We start from the raw sequence: 25,906 nt of genomic DNA, 5'->3' as shown, positions 1-25,906 counted from the left end.
TAGTCTCTACCTCAGCAGCAGAGTTACTGATTTTCATAGCTTGGAAATCAGCTCGTTTGTCCATGGAAAAAATTCTAAGCACACAAAAGGATGGAGAGGAATGAGGAAAGCCTCAGTTAAGAATGCTGTGACTGTCACGATTCTTACCCAGGGTTCATGGTTATTTTAGAGTAAATTCTTCTGAATTTGTTGAGTGATCTTGGCCAATTTCCAAAATCCTGAAATGGTTGTTTTAGTAATTTGGTCCAGTTTTATCATTCCATTTTAGGAATAAAAAATAGTCAAACCTTGGCTGGGGTTCTGGTCCTGGGTCTTTTCCAGGAGGACTGGCGGGGCGTGAGTTTCAGTTTGAATATAAAGCCACTTAAACCACTTGTTATGGCCACATACAAGACTGTTGACATGCTAGTTGGAATGTTTCCAGTAGATTCCCTTGCAAAACACTTCAGATTCAAAGAATTTCCTTTATAAAACAAGTTAGACTCATGACAGAAGCAGCAGCCTGAAGCCAGAGGAAGAGTAAGCTTTTTTGGCAGTGATATTCAACTGGTTTGCTGGGGCACACTGGTGTGCTGGAAGAGGATCTTAGGTGTGCTGTAAAAAATTTTAAAGATCATATATTGAATTATTTTCAAAAGAAGTTCAAAGCCCAACATCAAGGGAGGTGTCACAGTTTTCCATTTAGATCAATAATTCTTACCATGGAAAATTCAGAAAAAACAGAAGTGGTTCTCCTTGTTTGTGGTTCCTTTAATCCTATCACTAACATGCACCTCGGGTTGTTTGAGCTGGCTAAGGAGTATATGAATGGAGCGTGAAAATATAGAATGAATGATCAAAGGCATAATTTCTCCTGTTGATGATCTATTAAGAAAGAACTCATTTCTCTCCATCACCGAGTTATCATGGCAGAATTTAACATCAGGAATTCAAAGTGGCTGGAAGTTGATACATGGGAAAGTCTTCAGAAGCAGTGGACAGAGACTGTTGAAGTGCTAAGACACCATCAAGGGAATCTGGAGGCCAGTAACTGTGACCACTCATAGAACTCACCAGTGCTAGAGAGGCCTGGACAGAAGAGCAAGTGGACTGACCGAAGGCAAGATTCTGGCCAAAAGAAATCCTTAGATCCAAAACCAAAAGATATGCCAAAGGTAAAGTTGCTATGTGGGGCAGATTTACTGTGGTCCTTTGGTGTTCCCAGTTTGTGGAAGAGTGAGGATATCACTCAAATTGTTGCAGACTACGGACTCATATATATTACTCGGGCTGGAAGTGATGCTCAGAAATTCATCTATGAATCTGAAGAGCTGTGGAAACACAGGAGCAACATTCACCTGGTGAACAAGTGGATCACTAAGGACGTCTCATTCATGAAGACACAGAGAGCCCTCGGGAGGGCCAGAGCATCCATTACTTGGTGTCAGAGCTTGTCCAAGAATACATTGACAAGCATAATTGCATAGCTCCAAGAGTGACAACAGTGATGTGGAGGTCATTCTAGATCCTCTACAGAGAAATACTGCAAAAGCCAAGGCATAGGAGCTCTACAGTGGGTATTTTGGACTTCCCCTTCTTTGGGATTTGAAATAATCTTGGTATTAGCAATTGAGGAAAAGAATTGTGATCCTATTTCATAAACTAATACTTAAAAGTTTGGTTAAAAATCAGTGGTAAATTTAAATCAGGGTATTTTTTTTCTTTTTAAAAGAAATTGGTAAGATGAATGTTTTTAATATGTTTTATTTATTTTTTAAAAAAAGATTATACAAATCACTTTGTCTTTAAAACAAGACATTGGCAACACACTGAAGAATTTTCAGTGGAACTAGCTGCAGCAACTTGGACTTTACGTTACAGAAGCAAACAATGTATCCTAATCCTAGGTACCCTCATATTAATCCAAAATTGTATGTATTTTGTTGTTGTTGTTGTTGCAGTTATTGGCCGGGGCTGGGTTTGAACCCCCCACCTTTTGGCATTTGGTGTCGGCATCCTACTCCTTTGAGCCACAGGCACTGCCCCAAAATTTTAAAAAAAGAAAAAAATAATAATTATTAAAAAGTCATCATTAACAACAACAACAACAAAAAAAACTTAGTAGAAAAAAAAAAGAAGAATCTTAACTCTGATACATAAAAGAAGCAAAATGCGAAAAGCAAAAATCCATTTAAAATACTAATACTGGCCAGGAGCAGTGACTCACACCTGTACTTCAGTGATTTGGGAAGCTGAGGCTGGAGGATCACTTGAGCCCAGGCGTTTCAGACCAAACTTAGCAATGTAGTGAGATCCTGTCTCTATCCAATAAATAAATAAATTAGCTGGACATGATGGCCTGTACCTGTAGTCCTACAGTCCTTGGGAAGCTGGGGCAGGAGAAACACTTATGCCCAAACTCCTTTGGAGTTTGAAATTGCAGTGAGCTATGATGACAAAACTACGATTTAGCCTGGGCAACAAAGTGAGGCCATGTCTAAAAAAAAAAAAAATCTAACTTTATTTATGAATGGAACTGACATTACATTTCATGCTTACTGCTGGATAATCTGCACTGAGGGTAAACAAAGGATGAAATTCTGAAAATGCTGATCTTTTAAATTGTACCATTGATCAGTCATCTCCTTCTACTCAAAATAAAGGTCTGGAATGTGCTCAGCAGAAATGTTGCACCAATTGTTAGTTCTCTATGACACATATCAGAATGGCTGATGAAGCTTTGGCAAGAAATACCTACCTAGAGCTCCACATTCGGCAGTAGGGAGTTGCATCCAAGCCCTCTCATGTTTAGAAAGGTGCACAGGTATTTCTGATGCCTGTCAGAGGTCAAGAGCTGCTGCCTTGTACATTATACACATTCTTTTTTTTTTCATTTTTTTATTAAATCATAACTGTATACATTGATATGATCATGGGGCATCATACACTCACTTCATAGACCATTTGACACATTTTTATCACAATGGTTAACATAGCCTTTCCGGCATTATCTCAGTTACTGTGCCAAAACATTTACATTCTACATTTACCAAGTTTCGCAAATACCCCTGTAAGATGCACCACAGGTGTGATCCCACTGATCCCCCTCCCTCTACCCACCCTCCCTCCCTTTCCCACTTTCCCCCATTGTTAGGTTGTAACTGGGTTATAGCTTTCATGTGAGAGCCCCAAATTAGTTTCATAGTAGGGCTGAGTACATTGGGTACTTTTTCTTCCATTCTTGAGATACTTTACTAAGAAGAATAGGCTCCAGCTCCATCCATGTAAACATGAAAGAGGTAAAGTCTCCATCTTTCTTTAAGACTGCATAGTATTCCATGGTGTACATATACCACAATTTATTAATCCATTCGTGGATCGATGGGCACTTGGGCTTTTTCCGTGACTTAGCAATTATGAATTGGGCTGCAATAAACATTCTGGTACAAATATCTTTGTTATGATGTGATTTTTGGTCTTCTGGGTATATGCCCAGCAGAGGGATTACAGGATTGAATGGCAGATCTATTTTTAGATCTCTGAGTGTTCTCCATATATCTTTCCAAAAGGAATGTATTAATTTGCATTCCCACCAGCAGTGCAGAAGTGTTCCCTTTTCTCCACATCCATGCCAACATCTCTGGTCTTGAGATTTTGTGATATAGGCTAGTCTCAGTGGAGTTAGACGACATCTCAAAGTAGTTTCGATTTGCATTTCTCTGATGATTAAAGATGATGAGCATTTTTTCATATGTCTGAAGGCCGCATGCCTGTCTTCTTCAGAGAAGTTTCTCTTCAAATCCCTTGCCCAGCCTGCGATGGGATCCCTTGCTTTTTTCTTGCTGATGCGTTTGCGTTCTCTGTGGATTCTGGTTATTAAACCTTTGTCAGAGATATACCCTGCAAATATCTTCTCCCATTCTGAGGGCTGTTTGTTTGCTTTACTTACAGTGTTCTTAGTTGTGCAGAAGCTTTTTAGTTTGATCAAGTCCCAGTAGTGTATTTTTGAAGCTGCTTCAATTGCCCGGGGGGTTCTCCTCATGAAATACCCACCCAGACCAATTTCTTCAAGTGTTTTCCCTGCATTCTCCTCTAGTATTTTTATAGTTTCATGTCTTAAGTTTAAATCTTTATCCAATGAGAGTCTATCTTAGTTAATGGTGATAGGTGTGGGTCCAATTTCAGTCTTCTGCAGGTTGCCAGCCAGTTCACCCAGCACCATTTGTTAAATAGGGAATCTTTTCCCCACTGAATGTTTTTAATTGGCTTGTCAAAAATCAAATAGCGGTAAGTAGCTGGATTCATCTCTTGGTTCTCTATTCTGTTCCAGATATCTACTTCTATGTTTTTGTGCCAATACCATGCTATTTTGATCACTATCGATTTGTAGTAAAGTCTGAGGTCTGGTAGTGTGATTCCTCCTGTTTTGTTTTTATTTCTGAGTAATGTCTTGGCTATTCGTTTTTTTTTCTGATTCCATATAAAACGAAGTATTGTTTTTTCAAGATCTTTAAAATATGACAGTGGAACTTTAATAGGGAGTGCGTTGAAATTATATATTGCTTTGGGTAGTATGGACATTTTGATAATGTTGATTCTTCCCAGCCATGAGCATGGTATGTTTTTCCATTTGTTAATATTTTCAGCTATTTCTTTTCTTAGAGTTTCATAGTTCTCTTTATAGAGATCTTTCACGTCTTTTGTTAGGTAAATTCCCAAATATTTCATCTTCTTTGACACTACTGTGAATGGGATAGAGTCCTTAACTGTTTTTTCAACTTGACTGTTGTTGGTGTATATAAAGGCTACCGATTTATGGATGTTGATTTTGTAACCTGAGATGCTGCTGTATTCCTTGATCACTTCTAGGAGTTTTGTAGTAGAGTCCCTAGTGTTTTCCAGATACACAATCATATCATCTGCGAAGAGTGAAAGTTTGATCTCTTCTGACCCTATATGGATACCCTTGATCGCCTTTTCTTCCCTAATTGCAGTGGCTAAAACTTCCATTACAATGTTGAAAAGCAATGGAGACAATGGGCAGCCTTGTCTGGTTCCTGATCTGAGTGGAAATGATTCCAATTTAACTCCATTCAATATGATATTGGCTGTGGGTTTGCTGTAGATGGCCTCTATCAGTTTAAGAAAAGTCCCTTCTAGACCAATTTTCTTGAGTGTTCTGATCATGAAGGGATGCTGGATATTATCAAAAGCTTTTTCTGCATCGATTGAGAGAATCATATGGTCTTTGTTTTTTAATTTGTTTATGTGCTGAATTACATTCATAGATTTACGTGTATTGAACCAGCCTTGACACCCTGGGATAAAACCAACTTGGTCATGATGTATAATTTGTTTGATGTATTGCTGGATTCTGTTTGTTAGGATCTTGTTGAATATTTTCGCATCTATATTCATTAGTGATATTGGTCTATAATTTTCTTTTCTTGTTGGGTCTTTTCCTGGTTTGGGGATCAGGGTGATGTTTGCTTCATAGAACGTGTTGGGTAGTCTTCCTTCTTTTTCTACATTTTGGAACAGGTTGAGTAATATAGGTACTAATTCCTCTTTAAAAGTTTGGTAGAATTCTGACATGAAACCATCTGGTCCCAGGCTTTTCTTTTTAGGGAGGTTTTGTATAGTTGATGCTATTTCTGAACTTGATATGGGTCTGTTCAACATTTCCACTTGATTCTGGTTAAGTCTTGGAAGGTGGCGTGCTTCCAAGTATCAGTCAATTTCCTTCAGATTTTCATATTTCTGAGAATAAAGTTTCTTGTAATATTCATTAAGGATTTTTTTGATTTCTGATGAGTCTGTTGTTATTTCATCTTTGTTCTTTCTGATTGATGATATTAGAGATTTTACTCTTTTTTTCTGATTAGGTTGGCGAGAGTTTTATCTATTTTATTGACCTTTATAAAGAAACCAGCTTTTTGATTTATTGATCTGTTGTATTATTCTTTTGTTTTCAATTTCATTTAATTCTACTCTAATTTTGGTTATTTCTTTTCTTCTACTGGGTTTGGGGTTGGAATGTTCTTCCTTTTCCAGTTGCTTGAGATGTCCCAGTAAGTTGTTAACTTCCTCTCTTTCCGTTCTCTTGAGGAAGGCATGCAGTGCTATAAATTTCCCTCTTAGAACTGCCTTTGTGGTGTCCCAGAGGTTCTGATAGTTTGTGTCTTCATTGTCGTTTTGTTCCAAAAAATTGGCGATTTCTTTCTTAATCTCATCTCTGACCCAGCTATCATTCAGCATGAGGTTATTTAACTTCCATGTTTTGTATTCCTGTTTTTACTCAATTCAAGTTTTATTCCATGATTTTCCGAGAAGATGCATGGAATAATTTCTATTCCTTTAAATTTACTGAGGTTAGACTTGTGACCTAAAATGTGGTGAATTTTGGAGTAAGTTCCATGGGCTGATGAGAAGTATGTGTATTCAGTTTTGTTGGGATGAAATGTTCTGTAGATGTCTGCTAAATCTAAATATTGGATGGTTAGGTTTAAATCTAAGATTTCTTTGCTCAGCTTCTTTCTGGAGGATCGATCCAACACTGCCAAAGGAGTGTTGAAATCTCCGACGATTATGGAGCTGGAGGAAATCAAGTTACTCATGTCTGTTAGAGTTTCTCTTATAAATTGAGGTGCATTCTGGTTGGGTGCATAGATATTAATAATTGAGATCTCATCATGTTGAGTATTACCCTTAACAAATATGAAGTGACCATTCTTGTCCTTCTTTACTTTTGATGGTTTAAAGCCTACTGTATCTGCAAACAAAATTGCAACACCTGCTTTTTTATGATTACCATTTGCCTGAAATATGGATGACCATCCTTTCACCCTGAGTCTGTATATGTCTTTTAAGTTGAGATGTGACTCTTGTATGCAACAAATATCTGGCTTGAGTTTTTGTATCCAGTCAGCTAACCTATGCCTCTTTAGAGGACAGTTTAAGCCATTCACATTGATGGAGAGTATTGATAAGTCTGGTGGAATTTTGGGTATCGAGTTTTTCAAAGGTCCAGTGGACATTTTTAATCCTTTCGCCAGTGTGGAAGTTGGAGTTTGATCCGAAGTTTCTGAGTGAGTTTACTTTTGTGGTATAGGATTGGGTTGGTCATTGTGGAGGATAGGTCTGAGAATATCCTGAAGAGCTGGTTTACTTATGGCAAATTTTTTCAACATATGAATGTCATTGAAGTATTTAATTCTCTATCATAGATGAAACTCAGTTTAGCTGGATACAAGATCCTGGGTTGAAAGTTATTTTGCTTTAGGAGATTCAAAGTTGATGACCACTCTCTTCTGGGTTGAAAAGTTTCAGCAGAGAGATCTGCAGTTATTCTAATATTCTTACCTTTGTACGTAATAGTTTTCTTTCGCCGAGCTGCTTTGAGAATCTTCTCTTTCATGTTAACTTTAGTGAAGCTAATTATGATATGTCTGGGGGATGACTTATTGGGGTTGAATCGTGCTGGGGTTCTGACTGTCTGCTATCTGAATTTCAGATACTCTAGGCATGGCTGGAAAATTTTCTTTCATAATTTCATGCAGAAGGGCCTCTGTGCCCTTCGAGGCCACTTCATCATTCTCAGAAATCCCAATAATTCGTATATTGCTTTTTTTCAAATTATCTGAGAGCTCTCTGAGTGAGTGATCCGTTTTTGCTCTCCATTTCTCTTCCTCTTTGAGAGATTGGGAGCGTTCGAAGACTTTATCTTCAATGTTAGAAGTCCTTTCTTCTGCTTGCTCCATTCTGTTGCTGAGGGATTCTACTGTATTTTTCATATCTTTGAGGGCTGTAAATTCTTGCTTTGGTGTGTCTAAGTCTTTGGTGGTTTTGTCTTTAAATTAGTTAAATTCTTGAGACAACTTTTGAATTTCTCCTCGAATTCCTAATTCCATTTTATTAATCTTGTCTGCAATCCAAATTCTGAATTCGATTTCTGACATCTCAGCCAGTTGTTCATGATTGGGATCTTCAATCACATCTGCCGTATCTTTTCTTGGGGGGGTTGATCTATTCTGGTTATTCATGTTACCAGAGTTTTTCGCTGATTCTGCCCCATGGTTATTTTACTCCCATTGATTTTTCCCCTGGGGCTTTATCAAGGGCCCGTACAGTGCTGTGGCCTGAGAAACTGGGGCCCTGTCTTGTGTGGTGGAGCTAAGTGGTTCTGTCTTGTTTTCAGCTGGTTTCTGTTCAATCCTATTGCAACTTCTACTCTGGCTTGAAGTCTCAGGTGTGTGGAAAAATCAGCAATTAAGTCACCCCACCTGCCCCCCTCTGGCCCCAGTTGGAAAAGGAGAATCAAACCTTCCTACAACCGCACACCCAGGGCACCGCCTGAAAAGTCCTCAGTCTATTAGCCCAGTTCAAAAGGTCCAAATGAACTGTCTCAATCGGCACCTGTCTCGGGTGGGAGAGTTCAAGAGGTCTCTGGGAACTGGATCACAGGGGCCTGGTGACTCCTCTGACACGGCTCATCCCAGTGCAGCGTGGAGTCAGGAGGAGCCACCCAGCAAACAGAGCAGTCTGGGAAGGTTGACGTCTCCTTCCCCACTTTGCCCCTCCATCGGACCCAGTCACTGGTATCTCTGCAGATGGCTAACCCAGTTGCCAGCAGTGAACAGACACTCCAGGGGTTTGCACCTGCCTGAATCGCAAGGAAGTCTGCCAGGCCCCCGCAGACTGCCGCTATTTAGCAGGAAGAGATGGGACCTGGCATCTTTGAGTGCTTGATGCAGGTGATGGGAAGGAGGTGTTCACTCAGGCTTAGCCCCGTCCCTGATGGATGCTGTTAACAGAACAGAACAGACAACTTTGCGGGGTTCTGTCTCTGTTCCTGCCAAAATTGCCTACAGAAGACGGGCTGTTCTGAGTTCAAACGTCTTTGCTGCTGGAAGTTTGTGTCCTCTTTGCTGCTGAAGGTTTGCGTCCGATCACCTCTCTGGGTCGGCCCCGCCCTGCAAGCTTCCCAGGTTTGTGAGCAGTGTCAGGAAATCCCCCGCTCACCGGTGGCCTCCTCTGGTTGCCCAGGGAGACAGGGGGTGTGGCCTCAGAATATCCAGAAGTGAGCCGTTCTGCCGTTAAAGAAAAAACAGCTGTTGCTCTGCCTCCAGGGAACTGCCGCTGTGGTGTGGGCACTCAGCCAACCCTTTTCTCCTCTGTCTCGCGCCCCAGAGTCAGCACTGAGCAGCCGCAGTTTATGCTGGGTCCACACCCCTCGAGAGATCCCCCAAGAATCTGAACTCTTGGGGGACAGGCCCCCGGACCCCGAGTGGGAGTGGAGGGGAAGCTAGAGTTTCATTCAGTTTTATGCCCGGCCGTATTGTTGCCCGCCCAGATAGGGCTGCTGCACTGCACCGCAGGGAAGTGCCACCAAGGCTTGAGTTCCCCTCAGCAGAGTGCCCTCTCCTCGCTCACGTGTCTCAGAGTCAGTGCTGACCTGACGCAGCTCGGGCACTGTGCACTCCCCTCGAGAAATCACCCAAGGATCCGAACTTCTGGGGGATAGGCCTCCAGACCCCGAGTGAGAGTAGGGGCGCTCAGTAGGGAAGCTAGAGTTTTATTCAGTTTTGTGCCCGGCCCTAATGTTTCCCGGGGAGGGCTGCTGCACCTAATCTGCAGGGAAGTGCTGCCGAGGCGTGACTCCCCCTCAGCCCAGTGCCCTCTCCTCACTCGCGTGTCTCAGAGTCAGCGCTGACCAGTCGCGGCTTGGGCACTGTGCGCTCCCCTTGAGAAATCACCCAAGGATCCGAACTCCAGGGGGACAGGCCCACAGACCCCGAGTGAGAGTGGGGGGGAAGCTAGAGTTTCATTCAGTTTTATGCCTGCCGTATTGATGCCTGGGGAGGGCTGCTGCACCGCACCACAGGGAAGTGCCGCTGAGGCGTGACTCCCCCTCCTCACTCGCGTGCCTCAGAGTCAATGCTGACCAGTCGCAACTCGGGGACTGTCCACTCCCCTTGAGAAATCACTCAAGAATCCAAACTCCTGGGGGACAGGCCTCCAGACCTCAGTGGGCGGGAGGGGAGTGTTGGGGATTCAGGGTTGCCGGCAAAGGATTTTTAAAGTTTTATTCAGTTTTATGCCCGGCAGGAGAACGCCACGGCACCCCAGTAGGGGAGGTAGGTCCAGTTTTTAGAAGGTCTTTCCCGTGGAGTGTAGTGGGAGGGCCTTTAATTTCTGCCCGTTTGTTTAATTGTGGGGCTCTTGAGCCGGTCTCATGGGGGAGGGGGACTCCCGTCCGCTTGGTGGTGGATTTTGTACCTTTTGTTTGCGTCCTTGTGATCACAGCTTGCCTCAGCGGTGTTGATGTGTGTTCTTCAACCTTCTCTCTTGGTGTGGCTCAAGTCCACCAGGATACTTACTAAATTCCTGTCCCTTAACTCTCCTTCTGGACGGGAGCCTCTGTTGAAAGCTGGCTTCAGTCCGCCATCTTGTCTCCCTCCTATACACATTCTTTTAACACAGCCTTGTTATGGATCATGTTCCAGCTCTGGCTCTCTGCCGTCTCTTTATCTTCAGGAACAACTTCAGAGATGATGTCACACTACCTTGAAATGGGGGAACCATTAGAGAAGGAAGGGTGTCATTCCAGGATTCAAGGATTTTATAGGTATGAATGTTCTTAGCCTTTGTCAGTAGCTTAATAATCGGAAGGTGGAAGGAGACTCCAAGAACATGAGAAATGCCTCCCAGCAGCAATTCCAGCCCCCAATTTTTGCACACTGGGGGAAGAAATCTCCATGACCTCAATCTAAATCTTCCAAATTTCTGAAGAGCCCCATTGTTTCTATTCAAACGCACTGTCAATCTGCCATGCATGGATTTAAGCAGAAAAAGGGTCTGTTTTCTTACACTTTTTCTTGTCTTGTCTTTTTGTATGAAGTTTAACCAAAGTAAAACTCTCAAATAATAATTAAAGTCTTAGCTTCATGTTAAAAAAAATATGAAGTTTAACCAAAGTAAAACTCTCAAATAATAATTAAAGTCTTAGCTTCATGTTAAAAAAAATTGTCAAACCCCTTACACTCCAGAGGTACTGTCAAAACATCAATTTAAAAATACTTGGAATATTCCATTCTGTCACCAATGAGAAAAAAATAATCTCAAATTATATCACACTCACTCTTAGCTTCACATTTCTAAGGATCTTGTATCAACTTAGCACAACTAACTTCCTTAATTATAAGGGAAGGATGCATGACAAAGTGTGGATCTAGCCGTATTAGAGAAAAATACATATATGAGTATAATATTAGAGATAATCTTTCTTTGGTGATAATCTTACGGTAACTATTTTCACATATCTTCAAGTGTACTTTAATTAAATTATATCATATTGAGTTTAAATGAATGTTATTGGAATAACGTCAAATAAAGAAGATTGAAATATAAACAATGAAGGATGCTCTGGGAATTAGAGAATCAAGTCAAAAGATTTTCTTTTCTTTTTTTTTTTTTTTTGCCAGGCAAAACAAAGGGTGCCCAGTTCAATTTTATTTATTGTTTTTCTGAAGTTCACCTTCAACTGGGCAACCTGTATTTTATTTTATTTATTTATTTATTTTACATATACATGTATTTATTAGGATTCCATTTTTTTGCCTTCACAAAATTAAAAAGGCTAAAAATTCAATAACAATAACAGTGTTTAAGGTAAGGATTAGAAACAAAAAGATTTCTTATTTTTTTTCTTTTTTGAGACAGAGTCTCACTTTGTCACCCTTGGTAGAGTGCTGTGGTGTCATAGCTCAAGCAACCTCCAACTCCTGGGCTTAAGTGATTCTCTTGCCTCAGCCTCACATGTAACTGGGACTACAGGCGCCTGCCACATTGCCTGGATATTTTTTTGGTTGTAGTTATTGTTGTTTGACAGGCCCGGGCTAGATTCGAACGCACCAGCTCCGGTGTATGTGGCTGATGGCTTAGCCGCTGAGCTACAGGTGCCGACCCCACAAGGTTTTCTTCAGTTGAAAAGCAATCTGTGATTCAAAGACTATAAAAGAACTCATTAATCAATCATGTTGATTTTGCTTTTAAGAAATCAGTTAGTTCAAACACTGTAAAAACTAGTTTTTTGGCATTATGTAGTTTGGAATATTCTCATTTAAGAGTTTTCATGGTGCAAATATGCAAGGAAGACAAAAGAAATTGTACAGAGAGAGTCCTGCTATAAAGAGTAACCACTACTCAGCTCTCACTAATTGTCACCAGGCTGTGGCAGTGTTGTAGAGATCCTCTGACTCTTTTATGTGAAGCCAGTAAGCCAGATTTTAAACATTTGAAATGTCTTAGGGGAAACTGCATTATATAAAAATATATTTATAAGCATGTGTGTGTATATATATACATATATATATATTTATATATCTACCCCCAGAATTTCTTACCTCTAATATAAACATTAACTCTATTGTATGTACATATTTTCAAGAAGTTCAAAACACAGGTGTCTTCATGAACAACTCAATGTAATGTAGTCAGTGAAACAGAATTGTGACATTTTAGACAGCTGTCAAAATCAGCTTAATTCTAATCTGGAGTTAGCATAATATTTAGTTCTATGTTTATCAAGAAATAAGGTAGAATGACTTGTTCATAAACAAAAATCATTTTCTATAATCAACTTGTTAAGAAGACTATTAAATGGGATAGTTCTAGATATTGGAGGATTAAAAATCATTCAATATGATCATTCAAATAAAACCATTCAAATTAATACCACTCAGCTACACTATCTCCAATGTAGAGGCTAAGCTAAAGACACTAATAAAATAAGCGTTCTGTTAAATATTTACTATGTTCAAGACATTCTGCTAAACAACAGAGATATAAATGTAAAAAGGCCAAGGTTGGTAAGATGTTTGGTATTTCGTATTTCAAAGGAAGGTATTCTTTGGCATATCCATATGCTGTAGATAGTGAAGTAAATTTGTTTAAATGTTCAATAGTGCCAGTAGGCAAGCCGTGTCAACAATCATTTCACTTCTCTATAAGTCTAGGAATTTACTTTTTGTTGATTATTAAAAATAGAATCTAGAAAGTCATTATGAAAGATTATTCATAATTAATGTAAACTTTCAAATAAACTCATATTCAATACCTGAAGACAATTTTATACATACACATCCCATAAATCATATATGTAACATTGGACATGCATTCATTAAAATCATGTTCTCAGAGATATTAATGGTATAGGAAAATGCTCATATAATAATAATGTGAAGTAAACATAGTATGTGAATATATAAACAGTATGATTTTAAATAGATATTTTTATTAAAAAGTGAAAGGAATTTGAAGATGTATGGATGGAATAATAGATAAATAGACAGAGGTGGCTAATGTAAGTAGCCATTGTAAATATTTTACTGTATCTCTGATGTATGAGATTACATAGGACTTTTTACTTTTTGTAATATTTTAAAATCTTTATACAAGATTTCACAAGAAATTCTTATTATGAAAATAAATTAAAGATCTTTCTCTGGCGAAACTAAATTTGGCCCATCTTCCTGCAGGTAGAGAGTATTTCATACAGGCATTATGTTCTGAGTGTGTTCAAAACCTACATAAATGACTTTATGTTTAAAAGAACCATAAATAAATCATGTTTTTATTGCCATAATCTCTTGAAAAGCAGGAATCATGATCTTCATCTTCCCCCCCCCCCACCCCCAGATATAAGTAGCCATACCTGACCATTGAAGAAAAGTTTTTGATAGAGGAATTCCATTACAACAAAAACATACTGAAATGCAGATGTGACTTTTTAGTGGTAAATTTTGCCACTATGGTCATGACAATTCTCAGGAATTGAAGTGTTTGCTTATTCTAGGATGTATATATCAAAGAATTACCTATTCTTTCAGCATTTTGAGCACACATACACATATATGAACACACAAATGTGCTAAACAATTTTTAACATTGTTGTATATATTCTATGTGTATTTTATTATCTGTCACTTTTATGGATTTATCAAAACAACTGCAAAAAATACTTATCACCTTTTTTAGTTGACACTTACCAACTGGCGATTAGTCATTTATTTTTATCTCTTATTGACCTCCAAATCCAACACAATTTGCCCTGATTATTTTCCCCAGTGTTGAATTATTTTGAACTCCTAAAGCCTTTTTAGGTGAGTATAGAGAGTTAAAACACATCGAACTGAACCTTTTAGAAAAAGTCAATAAAGTTATAAATCAAATGACTATTTCAAACGATGTAGGATGCTTATACCATTAAATGATGTAACAAGCATAGTAGTAACAATGAGTTGTTTGAAAATCAAAGAAATATCCTTCTGTTTAATTTTCCTGCAAAATGATCTTTTAAACTCCATTTGCTAAGCAAAATAATTCCTTTTGAGTTGTGATTTTTGCATGCATTTATGAGTAATAATCATGTATTCAAATGTACCAAACTTTAAAATTCAACCCAGTTATTCTGAATTTATTTATTTTCATTTTAATGTTTAATTTGTAACTGTAAAGCACTCCAATGCCTTCTATGTTGGAAACTAATATGAATGCTTTCTTGAGAGCATGCGTATCACACAACTGAGAACACAAATGTGATCAGATTCTCATAAAACAAAAATTGATGGAATTATGCTACACATGCTCACCTTTATCAAAGGGGATACGTTTTCAGCTTCTGGGTGCTTTTGGTATTTTTGAGCTTGTTTTGGAGATTTTTTCCATATTTATGTTTTCTCTAGTCTCCAGAAAAAAAATAAAATAATAAATAAATAAATAAATAAAAACGGTTAAGACTAATCAAAATCTCCTTTATCTAACTTAAGTGTCAAGGGAATAATCCAAGCTAGCTTTTTTGGTCTCCTATAGGAATTAAGGAAGAGAAGGATACATAAACTCAGATTTTCTTGGTGCATATTCTGGATCTGTTGTGAAGATTTCTAGCATGTGCAATAAATTTCAGTATATTTAATGTTTAATATTAAACTTCAGATTGAGTAGTGACCTTAGAAAACTTTTCACAATTTAACACTACTCCTGGATTTTATTAGTATTGCTGAGATGGTTGTCTACAATGAGAATTTGGGACTTTTATTGGTGTTCTGTACACCTAAATTCTTACACTATCAAGACTGAAAAATGTGTTTTAGAATCTGGAAGAGGCATTGAAGGGCACATCATCACCAACCCAGGTTAAGCCGAAAGAAAGCTTTCTTGGAGTAAAGGTATCCTTTAAAATTCAAAAGATAATCATTTAATTCTTGAGACTTATACAAGCAAAAAGGGAGAGGAATCAGGAATGAGTGGGGAAGACAAGACTTTGAGCACATCACAGCATTTGTTCAATAGCGTTTCAAATAATTCTGACTGTTCCCAGGGAAGAAGAAACACTATCAGCTGATAACCTTGGATTTGTTCACCACCCTCCCTCATGTCCCTTCTCTAGATAACATACTAAGTGGCCGTCCACATTACGAGAAATCAAGTCTGCTGAATGGAGAAATCTAACCTAGAAATCAAACCCCTTCTACTTTATTCCCTATGGAAATTTTCACTGTAAATAGAGAAAAAAATAAATTTTCAGCAGTTGCAGCAATTTATTTTGGCATTAAAACATATCTCCTTCCTGTAAACATAACTCTCAGTTTCATGGACCCTACTATTAATAAATGTTTTCTTATTATTGCTTTTGCCATAGATAGTGACTAGCTCTAAGATCTGAAGTTTCTATGATCAGAGTCAGTCTTAAAAAAAAAAAATGTTCTAGTGAATAACTTTTTATTTAAATCCCTACAGGCATCCTTAGGCATTAATTTCTTGACAGTAACTTACAGATAAACTTTCAGAAGAAGGAGAGAGAGAGACAGAAAAACACAACAAAATAAAAGGAGGGAGGGAGGCAAAAGAGGTAAAAAGACACAAAGAGCAGAAAGGAAGGAAGGTAGGGAGGGTGGAAATTGATAGTTAAACAAATTATACATTATTTAATTTTCAAAGTTTTTGTTCTATTTGAAAATCACCTAAACAGCATCACAAACCTATATTTTGATATCTAATATTTCATCAGACTCTTATGTAGGAATGAATAGAGGGGCAGGTTTCAGGAAAGTTATTATGTAACTTTTCGCAAACTTGTCATTTTATAAATATTGTTAAATAAAAGATGTGTAAAATCAAGAACTACATGACGAAGCCTTTTGCTTCTATCCAAATTTCTGATAAATTCGTAAGTATATTTGTAATGTCACCCTTCATCTGTAGCATTAGTTTTCTCTTTATTATTAACAAGTAGAAAATTTTAGTAAATCAAAGACATGGATGGAGTGTATTATTTTTTTAAAGTCAAACTGTTCAGGAGAGTTTTTAATACAACCAGCCAACGCCATTTATCACTGCCCATGAGCCCATATGTATTCCAACTTCGGTAATATGTTTTTTCCAAAGTATACGAGCAGGTGTACTTCCAACAACTCTTCCCATTGACCAGATTTCCATTCATCACTGACTTTCAGAGTTACCAATTACTAGGGCTGTAAGGGAACAACCACCTTTTTTTGACATGTAGCTACATAAAAAGACCACCGATACACATAGGTGAAAAGCTTGGACTTTCCTAATTGCCAATCAGTGGGTTGTAAAAGACATTTTTTGAAGCAGTAGATGTAAACTGAGGATGAGTTATTAGAGTGGCTGATGATTGGCATAGTCATCTTAGTACCTGACGATGGGGTTTACTTGTGGTTTCTAGACTTGTAACTGCCTGATTCCCACTATGCCTCTTCCCTCCTATGATGACTTGCTGTGGACTCACCAACCTTATGCTTTATTTGGCCTGGCCAGCTTAAGATGGTAGTTTTGACAACATAGTTAACAGATGTACTGTGACCAGATTCTCTGCTATTTTTAAAGTAGTGTTTAATTTTCTGCTGTAGATGATGTCCTTCTGGGGTTTACCATAAACCCTACATGGTATATTTTTCTGATTTTTTTAATATGATAGGATCTATTCAATACTTTTGCTCTGTTTTAGAGCCCTTGCTCACTTCAGGCCTTTCTTTAAGTTGATAAACTTTCTTGTAACTCAATAAATGGGCCAAAAAAGTATTTTTAAGTGTAAAATAGGTACTTCTGGAATGTGAGGACAACTACTAGCAACCACACTTCCTGGTGAGTGATAATACATATGAGATGAAATATATCCTCTACTAGGAAGAGAATGTTCTAGAATGCCTGAGACAATTGGATCCTTACAAATCTTAATGTGGTAAGCCTCTGAAATTTATTATGATTTAACTCCATCCTTTGAAGGACATAATCCTTCTCATGGTCTAAAATATTCCTTACTCTTCTTTCTCATCTTGTTTGATTAAGATAAGATACATTTTGTGTGCCAAAATTATATATAATGTTCAGACAGTCCAAATTCTTTAGGACCATATTATTATCACAGGCAGAAGAGTTACTATATCCCTGGGGTAAGGCAGCAAAGATATATATCTTTGTTCTCATCATATGATTACAAATTATTTCTGGCCCTACTCTTTGATTAAGATTGGAAAACAATGCATTTGTCAGTTTAGTGGTACAAGTCATACATCAGAGGTTGTGTTAATCTACTCAAGTTGGCCTCTCACCTCTGACACCGCAGCTATAATTGGGCTACTGATTATTTCCTTTAAGGTAGTTTACTGTAATTCCCACGTCTAGCCTTTGTAGTATTAATACTAGTAAATAAACTGGAATATGTTGGATGCAATCACTCCTGATTCCTTTAGGTTTTTAAGAGTGGCATTAATTTATCCTTTTCTGCCAGGATGTGACATTGTGTTTTATTTACTATTTTTCTCTAGGCTATTTGTATATGAGTATGTATGTGGGTGGAGGCTTAGAAGTTTCCACTTGGATTTCTATACTGTTATAATTATTAACCTATGGACAAAGAAACAAAGAAACATGAGATTTCTATTAACTATGAAATATATCCATCCCAGTTATATATTTAGGAAATAGGACAAATGGTGCGAATAGGCCTACAGACTCACTGGTTACCCAGATCTGAGTCCGGATTTTATTTATTACTTGACTGCCTATGTCTTCATATAAAAGAAGTTAATATGTGCCCAAGTATTAATGGCAACACAGATTCTACAACCAATACTTCTTAAAATGATTAGATATTTACCTTGGGTTACAAGTATTAGAGTAAATGGTCATAATTCTCCTTGGTAAAGGACCATGGAAATCATAATCATACGTGCTTTCCATGGTGTTATATAGTATCCTTCCTATGGTGATCCAGCCTTCCCTAGACATAGTTCTAAAAACTGAATCACAGCTGATATTGTGCAAGGAATCATTACTTGTTATTCAGAAGGCTACATCAGCCCCTTGAGCATGTCCTTGACACCTGTTATTTTTATAGACTGAGAAATTTACTTTTAGATGTCACTCTTTGCTTCTGAAATGCTGTTTTCTAATAATCAACTCCAGACACATTGTTCCTAGGCCTGTTATTTTCTTTATGTAACTTACTGATGATGAGTAGAAAGTAGGCAAGGTGGAGAAAGTCCTACGAGCAGCACACGCTGCATGTACAATCCTCTGCATCCTGATTGAGCAAGGGGGGCACTAGCTTTTAACAGGAACAATGGGGCTTCTTTTGCAGAACTGTAGGTCTCAGGGGGATCTAGAGTGCAACTTTTTCCAGGGTATTGATTTCAGACCTCCCCAGCTGGTGATTCTAGTTGTCGTTTCTTCCCAATCAAGACATTTACTTTAATGTGGTAGTCTGGCTACTATTGAAAATGCAATAAATTTCTATTGTTTAGGCTACTTATTTTGTGGTGCTTCATCAGTGGAGTCCTCGCAAACTAATTTAGAGAGTTTCAATTATGACAATTTGTCTTCTACAATAGGACATTTGGTTGTAAATTAAGGAAATCATTTGAGCTATCATACACACAAAATGCAATTCATGATCAAAGCTTCAAGTGTGTGTTATAGAAAACAAAGGCAGTGATACAGAACATGTGAGTGAATAGTTTCTAGGAAAAAAATACACAGATATAGAGGTCTCGGAATCTCTTTGTTCTCTTCTCCTGACATCTTTTTCATTATTTATCAGTGCTAATAATTTCCTTTGCACTACAACCCACATGGCCAAAGCCATGGCAACTGAATACCACAGAAAAACAGAATTCTCTCTGTCTACTGTTCCTCTCCCTCATTTTCTTTTCTAATTTTAATTCTAGGGGAAAGGACTTTTGATTAAATAAGTCCAACTTTATGCTAACTAACCAACTATGTCCTCAGGTGCTGGGAGTTAGCATTAAGAGCAGACCTTCCAGTAAATTCCATTTAGACTGAGAAAAAAGAGCAGTGCTCAGAAAATTGAAAGCAGTATAATATGGATAATCTATTAGATCCTCACTACTTATAATATGTTTCCTTGAAAGGTTTATTGAGAAGTCATTCTTCAATTATTCTCAGTACAAATAACTTGAGAACTTACAGAACAAAACTTTGGAAAATTTAGTAATAATAATACACTAATTATCTATCCATATAGTTACATTTATTAATTTAAGTGCATTTGCATTTGTATTATCTCACTTAAATTTTGGCAAAATCGGTGAAACATTCGAAACAATTAAATTTTAATGCTGATGAAAAGTTTGAGGCTTATATGTATTTCTTCAAATTATATTTTTAGTGGGGGATATAGTCAAGACTAAAGATTTCAATTATCTTAGCTCAGTAAATAGCCATGAAATGGTGAAATAGCAGCATTTTAGAATTGTAGAGACCTAGGCTATAGAGACCAATCATTTTATTTATTTACAAAATTCAATTAACACCTATAATATCTTCCTTTGTAAAATATACTGTTTTATCACTCCCTAAATCATTGCCTTTGGCACTCTTGCTTATTGTTGTATACTTTATATTGTTTTATTTTGAAGACTTGGTTGAGTTTATTTTAAAAAATATTAATTCCCACCAATGGATGCTTTTCTATTCTGATATTTTTATTGGGATATTCTCATTTGTTTTATGTTTAAACAGTTTTTCTTCTGCATTACCTAAAGATCAACTTGTTAACTTACATTGTACAATTATTTAAACTTTAAATAAGTCATTAAATTAAAATAAGTCATTTTAGCTTCTACTTATATTTTTGAAGCAAGAAAATACCAGCAACTCACATTGAGGAAATTCGACACAAAAAGATCAACTCTACAGGAAATACTTCAACCTGTTCTGCACACTGACCACCACAATGGAACAACAGCAAAGTAAGAACTCAGAAATTAAAGGACAGAACCTAACCTCCAACTAATGAAAAATATAAAACAAAGCAATGGACTCTCACCAAATAAGATGAATAGAATACTACCACACTTATCAATTATCTCAATAAATGTTAATGGCTTGAATTCCCCACTGAAGAGACATAGATGGGTTGACTGGATTAAAAAACACAAGCCATCCATTTGCTGTCTGCAAGAAACACACATGGCTTGAAAACACAAATTAAAGCTCCGAGTCAAGAATTGGAAGACAATTTTTCAGGCAAATGGAATTCAGAAGAAAAGAGGAGTTGCAATCTTATATTCAGATACATGTGGATTTAAAGCAACTAAAGTCAAAAAAGACAAAGATGGTCACTTTATCTTGGTCAAGGGAAAAATACAACAAGAAGACATTTCAATTCTAAATATTTATGCACCCAATTTAAATGCTCCCAGATTCTTTAAACAGACCTTACTCAGTCTGAGCAATATGATATCTGATAATACCAGAATAACAGGGGACCTTAACACTCCTCTTACAGAGCTGGACAGATCCTCTAAACAGAAATTAAACAAGGATATAAGAGATTTAAATGAGACCCTAGAAAAACTGTGCTTGATAGATGCATATAGAACACTCCATCCCAAAGATAAAGAACATACATTCTTCTCATCACCCCATGGAACATTCTCCAAAATTGATCATATCCTGGGACACAAAACAAATATCAAAAGAATCAAAAGAATTGAAATTTTACCTTGTATCTTCTCAGACCATAAGGCACTAAAGGTGGAACTCAACTCTAACAAAAATGCTCGACCCCACTCAAAGGCATGGAAATTAAACAATCTTCTGTTGAATAACAGATGGGTGCAGGAAGAAATAAAACAGGAAATCATTTACTTTCTTGAGCATAACAACAATGAAGACACAAGCTACCAAAACATGTGGGATACTGCAAAAGCAGTTTTGAGAGGAAAATTCATCGCTTTAGATGCCTACGTTCGAAAAACAGAAAGAGAGCACATCAACAATCTCACAAGAGATCTTATGGAATTGGACAAAGAAGAACAATCTAAGCCTAAACTCAGTAGAAGAAAAGAAATATCCAAAATCAAATCAGAGATCATTGAAATTGAAAACAAAAGAATCATTCAGAAAATTAATGAAACAAGGAGTTGGTTTTTTGAAAAAATAAATAAAATAGATAAACCATTGGCCAGACTAACAAGGATTAGAAAAGTAAAATCTCTAGTAACCTCAATCAGAAATGATGAAGGGGAAATAACAACTGATCCCACAGAGATACAAGAGATCATCTCTGAATATTACCAGAAACACTATGCCCAGAAATTTGACAATGTGAAGGAAATGGATCAATATTTGAAATCATACCCTCTCCCTAGACTCAGCCAGGAAGAAATAGAGCTCCTGAACAGACCAATTTCAAGCACTGAGATCAAGGAAACAATAAAAAATCTTCCAACCAAAAAATGCCCTGGTCCAGATGGCTTCACTCCAGAATCCTATCAAACCTTCAAGGAAGAGCTTATTCCTGTACTGCAGAAATTATTCCAAAAAATTGACGAAGAAGGAATCTTCCCCAATACATTCTATGAAGCAAACATCACCCTGATACCAAAACCAGGAAAAGACCCAAACAAAAAGGAGAATTTCAGACCAATCTCACTCATGAATATAGATGCAAAAATTCTCAACAAAATCCTAGCCAATAGATTATAGCTTATCATCAAAAAAGTCATTCATCATGATCAAGTAGGTTTCATCCCAGGGATGCAAGGCTGGTTTAACATACGCAAGTCCATAAACGTTATCCACCAGATTAACAGAGGCAAAAATAAAGATCACATTATCCTCTCAATAGATGCAGAAAAAGCATTTGATAAAATCCAGCATCCTTTTCTAATTAGAACACTGAAGAGTATAGGCATAGGTGGCACATTTCTAAAACTGATTGAAGCTATCTATGACAAACTCACAGCCAATATGTTACAGAATGGAGTAAAACTGAAAGCTTTTCCTCTTAGAACTGGAACCAGACAAGGTTGTCCTCTGTCACCTTTACTATTCAACATAGTGCTAGAAGTTCTAGCCAATACAATTAGGCAAGACAAGGAAATAAAGGGAATCCAAATGGGAGCAGAGGAGGTCAAACTCTCCCTCTTTGCTGAAGACATGATCTTATACTTAGAGAACCCCAAAGACTCAACCACAAGACTCCTGGAATTTATCAAAAAATACAGTAATGTTTCAGGATATCAAATCAATGTCCACAAGTCAGTAGCCATTGTATACACCAATAACAGTCAAGATGAGAAGTTAATTAAGGACACAACTCCCTTCACCATAGTTTCAAAGAAAATGAAAGACCTAGGACTATACCTAACGAAGGAGGTGAAGGACCTCTATAAAGAAAACTATGAAATTCTCAGAAAGGAAATAGCAGAGAATATTAACAAATGGAAGAACATACCATGTTCATGGATGGGAAGAATCAACATTGTTAAAATGTCTATACTTCCCAAAGCAATCTACCTATTCAATGTCATTCCTATCAAAATACCAACATCGTACTTTCAAGATTTGGAAAAAATGATTCTGCATTTTGTATGGAACCGGAAAAAAACCCGTATAGCTAAGGCAGTTCTTAGTAATAAAAATAAAGCTGGGGGCATCAGCATACCAGATTTTAATCTGTACTACAAAGCCATAGTGGTCAAGACAGCCTGGGACTTGCACAAAAACAGAGACATAGACACTTGGAATCAAATTGAAAACCAAGAAATGAAACTAACATCTTGCAACCACCTAATCTTTGATAAACCAAACAAGAACATACCTTGGGGGAAAGACTCCCTATTCAATAAATAGTGTTGGGAGAACTGGATGTCTACATGTAAAAGACTGAAACTGGACCCACACCTTTCCCCACTCACAAAAATTGATTCAAGATGGATAAAGGACTTAAATTTAAGGCATGAAAAAATAAAAATCCTCCAAGAAAGCATAGGAAAAACACTGGAAGATATTGGCCTGGGGAAAGACTTCATGAAGAAGACTGCCATGGCAATTGCAACAACAACAAAAATAAACAAATGGGACTTCATTAAACTGAAAAGCTTCTGTACAGCTAAGGAGACAATAACCAAAGCAAAGAGACAACCTACACAATGGGAAAGGATATTTGCATATTTTCAATCAGATAAAAGCTTGATAACTAGGATCTATATAGAGAACTCAACTTAATCCACATGAAAAAAGCCAACAATCCCATATATCAATGGGGAAGAGACATGAATAGAACTTTCTCTAAAGATGACAGACGAATGGCTAACGAACACATGAAAAAATGTTCATCATCTCTATATATTAGAGAAATGCAAATCAAAACAACCCTAAGATATCTTCTAACCCCAGTGAGAATGGCCCACATCACAAAATCTCAAAACTGCAGATGCTGGCGTGGATGTGGAGAGAAGGGAACACTTTTACACTGCTGGTGGGACTGCAAACTAGTACAAACTTTCTGGAAGGAAGTATGGAGAAACCTCAAAACACTCAAGCTAGACCTCCCATTTGATCCCGCAATCCCATTACTGGGCATCTACCCAGAAGGAAAAAAATCCTTTTATCATAAGGACACTTGTACTAGACTGTTTATTGCAGCTCAATTTACAACCACCAAAATGTGGAAACAGCCTAAATACCCACCAACCCAGAAATGGATTAACAAGCTGTGGTATATGTATACCATGGAATATTAATTCAGCCATTAAAAAAAAAATGGAGACTTTACATCCTTCATATTAACCTGGATGGAAGTGGAAGACATTATTCTTAGTAAAGCATCACAAGAATGGAGAAGCATGAATCCTATGTACTCAATTTTGATATGAGGACAATTAATGACAATTAAGGTTATGGGGGGGGAAGCAGAAAGAGGGACAGAGGGAGTGGGGTGGGGCCTTGGTGTGTGTCACACTTTATGGGGGCAAGACATGATTGCAAGAGGGACTTTACCTAACAATTGCAATCAGTGTAACCTGGCTTATTGTACCCTCAATGAATCCCCAACAATAAAAAAAAAAATGAAAATACCAGCAACTCAACCAAATTAATGGAATATTTTTATTCAACATTGGAATGTCACTCACTGTATAAACACAGAAATTGTTTGATGAAGTAGCAAAGCTTAGAACCTTCATAAAGTGCTACTCCCTGCTGAGAAGATTCTTAGAAGCATGGATTATTTTGAAAGAAAAATGAAGGGAATCTACTTTGAAATAGGCATGATGTTGCATGCTGAGACAAATCACACTCACAGAGTACATGAACACTGAGAAGAGAACTGAAAGTCAGAAACAAGAAAGAATGTAGTGCTAGGTGGAGATTCTACATCTAAATAAAAAGCAGAATTTTAGTGTTTGAAGGAATTTAAAACATGAAGTTACACAAATAGAACACCAACAACAAAATCATCCTAAGGGTTAAATGTAAATCCTTAGAAAAAGTAAATGATATTTTGTATTGACTGTGTTGACAAGTGCACTCCTATAAAATGTGAGCACCTTAAGTGTAACAGTTGTTAACCTAATTCAATGAACCAACCGTTTCATCAAAAGTTGGTAGGCATTCTGGTGTTTTCAATCCTTGAGCCTTCCCTTTCTGAATTGCATAGAAAACATAAGTATCTTTAATATAAAAACTTCTAGCTCATGCCCCCTTGGAATACTTTTTGTTTATATTTTCTCTATAACTTTTCTTTAATTGACAGTAGTGTCATAAAATATTGGTTTCCTAAGTAGTGATATTACAACCACACACTCCTGAAATAAAAAGACAAAAAATGAAAGAATTATAATAATTTTAAAATGAATCATACAAATTGATTAAAACAAAAAATATCAAATTATAATAGGAGATGAATTTATATAATGATATATCTATTTTATCCACAAAGCTTCTTATAGATAGAGAGAATGATATTTTTTCTACATCTTACATAACTGTATCAGACTTCATGGTAATAAATGGTCTAAAGTGGAAGAAATAAAATCTGTACTGTTTTGAGTATGTTGTATGTGTCAAAGTTGTGGTAAATTGATTTTAGTATTATGATTGAGCTGAGAAATTATGCAACTCTTGCTCATTAGAATCAGTTATTTGAAATGTCTAACTTTTGAGAGAAAACTCCAAACAGAAGTGGTGAAATAATGACAATATGATTATAGTTCATATTTGTGACATAAGTTATGCAAGTCGACTATTTTATTTTCCAGTTCAATTGTAGCATGCTATTTCTTTAGGACTGTGGGAATAAAACAATTAAAAATAAGGTGCACTAGAAAATATTTCATCATCTAACATTATAATAAATGTTTGTATACAATTTAGGGGCTTTTAGGGTCTTCCTGTAAGAATGCTTTTAATATAATAGACTTTAATCACAATAAATTAAGATAATATATTTAAGATTACATAAGAAACAATTTTTTGCTATGTTGTTTCTTGAGAATGATGTTTGTTCCCTTTTCCAATATTTATAGGATTTATCATGCATAATTTCTTCTAGAAACTGTGTGCAATAAGCTACAGTCTCATCCTTAATGTA

At 37.0% G+C, this 25,906-nt stretch overlaps 1 pseudogene; it reads left to right on the top strand.

Moving 5' to 3' along the window:
• The first annotated feature begins 701 nt into the window (after positions 1–701).
• Positions 702–1,542, top strand: LOC128597575 (nicotinamide/nicotinic acid mononucleotide adenylyltransferase 1-like; annotated as a pseudogene).
• Positions 1,543–25,906: the final 24,364 nt, after the last annotated feature.

This window comes from Nycticebus coucang, chromosome 10, assembly GCF_027406575.1.
Source record: "Nycticebus coucang isolate mNycCou1 chromosome 10, mNycCou1.pri, whole genome shotgun sequence".
Lineage (NCBI taxonomy): Eukaryota > Metazoa > Chordata > Mammalia > Primates > Lorisidae > Nycticebus > Nycticebus coucang.
Note: the sequence above shows the minus strand (reverse complement) of the source record. Positions and strands in the feature narration are given on the sequence as shown.